Source organism: Priapulus caudatus, unplaced genomic scaffold (genome assembly GCF_000485595.1).
Source record: "Priapulus caudatus unplaced genomic scaffold, Priapulus_caudatus-5.0.1 Scaffold425, whole genome shotgun sequence".
NCBI classification, from domain to species: domain Eukaryota; kingdom Metazoa; phylum Priapulida; class Priapulimorpha; order Priapulimorphida; family Priapulidae; genus Priapulus; species Priapulus caudatus.
Window position 1 is genome coordinate 158490 of NW_014577486.1, and position 4852 is coordinate 163341.

A 4852-nucleotide genomic window follows, 5' to 3' on the forward strand; every position below is an offset into this window, starting at 1 on the left:
TGGCCTTGTTAACTACCTTCCCCCTCCCTCCCATCGGCTGGCAGGTGCGTGGCCTTGTTAACTACCTTCCCCCTCCCTCCCATCGGCTGGCAGGTGCGTGGCCTTGTTAACTACCTTCCCCCTCCCTCCCATCGGCTGGCAGGTGCGTGGCCTCGTTAACTACCTTCCCCCTCCCTCCCATCGGCTGGCAGGTGCGTGGCCTCGTTAACTACCTTCCCCCTCCCTCCCATCGGCTGGTCGGTGTGTGCCGCATTAACCCCACTCTCTCTCCCCCTGTGTTGGTTGGCGGCTCTGGCGCGGGATCCCCTCCCGGATTAAATATTAAAATAAAATGTAAAAAAGTATTAAAAATATGAATGTTAAATATTGAATATTAAATAACCGGTACTCCGGTATTTTAGTTTTTCTCCCCGGGCGTGCGAGATGCGAGTGCGTGAGCTTCCACCAGCTCTAGGTGGCAACATTCCAATACGGAGCGGGAACGGTTGCACGTTTGCGAAGCATTCTGATTGAATTATATTGAATTGTTCGAGTGGCTGCTGGATTTAGTGTAATACAGCAAATATCGTATCTATTTCGCTTGCTGTATTAGATATATATACAGCAAATATCGCACTCGTCGATTGCTGGGTGCGCGGCGTTGAGAAGGGCGGAACTACGCACCCGCGCACTGTTGATTACCGTTGCTCGTTGCAGGCGTTGCACTGCCGTCTGGCGGCGGTGAGCCCCACGTCGGACAACTGGGAGCAGGACGCATGTCGTCGGTTTGAGGAACTCGTCTGTGGGAAGACGCTGAGAGCACAACTTGATCGGGTGACGAAGCATTTTTGACGTACTCTCTGGCATTCTGTTGGTGCCGGCGTGGCTGCGAACTTTGTTTCTATGTTCAGATTGTTTTATCAGATGATTGTTTGTTTTTTGGCCAGTGTTTTTTTGTGTGGATGTCTGTTAAAACACCGTGTGCGTATGGCAGTGAATTTAAACACGTGATTGCCATTGAGTAATTTTGCTCAATAATGAGCAATTTACTTGATCAATTTTTTATGCTAAAACTGCATGATGATGAATTCTATTAAAAACCCGGAGTTAATCCTCATGTTGTAATCGTTGTTTCATCTACAGATTGAAGTTCTGGAGTCGGGTCTACAGGTAGCACATGTTTCCCTGTACAATGGCAGTACGAGTATATCACAGCAGCTAGTGGAGGGTGGCTATGCCAAGCCCTGCAATACAGGTACAGACTCGTGAAATTTTCTTCAGTACAGACTACAGAAATTTGATCTGTATTCGTTCTTTAGGAATTTGGACCCTGTTACTGCTTAACTAAAGCTAGTCTGTCTCCTTGTAGTTTTCAGCGTGTATATTGTTAACTTGAGTGTTAAACTGTGGTTTTTCAGGTGCGGAGGGCGATGGGGAAAAGTGCGCCCCGAAAGACGGTACAAAACCATGCAAGGATGATAAAGGTATCGAAGCATCGAATCTTGACACATATATATATATATAAATCCACCCTCAAGTGAGGTGTGTTGTTAGGCGAACCCAAGGTGCTATGCTCTAAGCAAATATTCTTGTTAGTTTCTGTGTAAAAGTATGTGCAAAATAATTACAGTATTAAGAGTGGGCATGGCTGACAATGTCGAAAATCTTTACTATATTAGGGCGCCACTCTCACAGTTTCACGTTATACACAGCTACCCTGGGTTAAAGAGTTGCAATTTACCACTGCTGAGAGTACCGAGTTAATAACTTTCGTAATGTAATCTCTTCTAAATGTGTTTGGACATGTGATGTGAAACATATTTTTATATTGTGTGCATGCTCCCCAGCATGCACATGCCAATAAACATTTCTTCCCTCACAGGATCGGGAGATGCCGAAAGCGTGGAGCCGGTGAATAGTTTCGACAGCGCATGAAGGGAATGACGACGCGACAAGTGAGCATGCCACGCCATCGGGACAGTGTCATCGCCTCGTCGGACCGCGCACGGATGATGGCTGACCCCCTCGCGCATTCCCCCTGTGATGGTGAATATACCTACCTACGCCTTGCAAGCCGAGTTCCGATCAGCAGCAGTAGCAGCGTTTATATCCGTGAGTTGCGTGAGCTTGCTATTTTCGATCCTCGCAAAATACTGCGTGCGAGTTTGGTATGTTGGAAGTGTGCTGGGATGTACGTAGGAGACACCGATTCCCACGGTCAGAACTCAACAAATGAGATGTGTGTTGCCCAGGAAACACCAGTTATTGCACTTGAACTCCATGTTTGTTTTTTCAACGTCAAATTATGCATTTCGAGTGGAGTGTGATTGCCAGAATGACCTCATGAGTTTAATGTGAAATCTATCGAGGACTCTGTAGGAGACCATAACATTGTGCTGATCGATATTATATGACGCAACGTGATTCAACCTTATTGTATAAGCTAAATTTTTTCCTCGCGTTTGATTAGTTAAAGTTGTTTAGTTGTTATAGTCATTAAATTGCAGTTATAATACTTCTCTGTTTCTACAATATACCTATCGCATATTTACGTATAGTCACCGATGGTTGCAGTGCTGCTGCATAGATTGTGTAGCCTGAAATGTCATTATCAGTTGTCTATAAGCGAAATCGGATAGACGTTTACTTTTATAAGCTCATTCTTTTTGTTAATAAGGTTAGTCATGTCCATGAACGAATCCAAGGTGACCACTCAGGGTTGCTCGCAATGATGATTATTCACCCTTGAAAAGTTGGTAACATTTTCAAAATCCAGTGCTAAAATTTGTTTGTCATATGCAATCAATGTAAAATCATACGCATTCTCATGTACCAAGGTGAAGGTATGGGATAGCATATGAATCAGTGTTGCTTTCAATTGCTCATCATAGTTGAAATGTATGGAAAGTCGTTTTGTATTATTATCAAGTGAAGAGCCTATGGGTAAATACAGGAGCCGACGACGAAATGTTGAATTTAACAGTTTAGTTTCCATTTGAAAGGCATTTTTTCTTTGTAAAACAGCTACTGTATTGCCATAAATAATTGCAATGGCCTACGCTGGTTTGACAACTGTTTACTTCAATTATCTCATAGAACGTTATATTGTAATATGCATCTATTTAATAAAGTGTATTCACATTTAATAACGGTGTTATTTGATAATGATTATTTCAATGTGCGAAAATGTAAAAAGTAAGAACAGTCCCACAGTCCTTGAATTTTGTCATTTGTCTTTGAAAGTCCTTAATTTCTCCTTTTGTCATTGAAAGTCCTTAATTGGAAGTAGTTCCAAGTCCTTATTTTATGTCTAATATCCTGGAGTTATACATTTTTGACCTAAAATAAAAAGCAAATCTTCATTGCTGGTTATCTGACTGACCCTATTCCAAGTCTTGGATAAAAATGTTAAATTTAATCCAAAATTGGAAATACACACTGAGTAATAAATGAAAAATTATTATAATAATCAGCATATAGTTACGATCCCTTCCCATGCCACCCATGACTAAAAAGGGGGAAAACAAACTAGTTTTAGCAGATACTGTTCCGTGAATTTTTGGATTAAATTTAATATTATTTGTTATTTGTTATTATTTGTAAAGATTTGGGACATGGAGAATATGGGCCTTAATGGTTTCTTCTATGGGTTGGAGGCTGAATAAGATCTTTAATTTCACCAGCTCAGCAAGTACTATTAGCAAGAAATTTATAGAGAAAGGATTGCTCTCATTGAATTAGGGTGTAAAACCACTATTTTTAGCTCATCGGACGTAGTCAGATGCAGCTTGTAGAATCGCATGATTGTCCGTCTGTCCGTCCGGCCGTCAGGCTGTGCGTGCGTCAACAGTTGGGCACAAGTCTTAACCGCTCGACGTACGGTCACGATATTCGGGACGTCGGAGGGGGGGGATCGTGAAAAGGACTCGGGATAACAAATTTGGGGGTCAAGGGTCAAAGGTCAAGATGTGTAAACGGAGGGGGAATATTTCCCCCTTAACTTAAGGTATAGGAGGAAATACGGAATTGCGGCACAAATCTTAACGGCTCGACCTATGCTCTTAATATTCGGTGTATAGTGTGATGGGCAGAAAACCCATCACTAGTGCGAAATTGGAGGTCACAGGTCAAAGGGCAGTGGGGGAAAGGTCAGATATCAGACATTTTCTGAGGACATGGCCTAATGGACAGAGTGAAAAACTTTTTTGTTTCAGCGCTGACCTACCATTTTTATCACTTTATTGAAAGGACCATGAAATGTGCTAAGTAAGTGTCTGATAACCTTTTGACCTTCAAGAGGAGGGTTAAACATGGATTCCTGAACTGCCTCAATGATGTCAGTGTTCTCATATTCATGGCACATCCATAATCTAGAAAGCCAATAAGCCTGGATAGCCCAACGGGTACAGCACAGGATTACAAAAGTCCTTGGATCGAATCCCATCAGATTTTTTATTATTTAGCTGTTTTCTGTATTTTTCTATCTTTATCCATTTAACTATTTTTTCCAATTAACGCAAATATTTACATGATTTATTTACAACAGTATTGATAGACTCCTGATATATATATATAGCGCCCGAGGAAGAGATAAAAATTGCACGAGAGAGAGATACAGAGAGAGTGAGAGAGTGTGTGTGTATGTGAGTGTGTGCGTTCGTGCCTGCGTGCATGCGTGCGTGCGTGGAGAGTGTCTGAGAGAGAAAGAGAGAGAGAGAGAGAGAGAGAGAGAGGGTGAGAGTCACGGAGAGGGAGAGGGTGAGCGGGAAGGCGAGAGAACTAACTATATTAGGAGAAATATGTCCATGTACTGAAGACAGTCATTTTCATAGAGAAAAAATCTGACGAATGCAAGTGTTGAGCAGTTAAAATA

At 42.2% G+C, this 4852-nt stretch overlaps 1 long non-coding RNA gene across 2 annotated transcripts; it reads left to right on the forward strand.

Moving 5' to 3' along the window:
* The first annotated feature begins 673 nt into the window (after nt 1–673).
* LOC106810273 lies at nt 674–3125 on the forward strand. 2 transcript variants are annotated; one of them, XR_001393988.1, is made up of 4 exons: nt 674–813; nt 1123–1234; nt 1398–1463; nt 1827–3125. It is a non-coding gene; the product is annotated as an uncharacterized LOC106810273 (long non-coding RNA). The 2 variants fall into 2 exon arrangements; XR_001393987.1 differs by having other exon boundaries at nt 1862–3125.
* The last annotated feature ends 1727 nt before the right edge of the window (nt 3126–4852 follow it).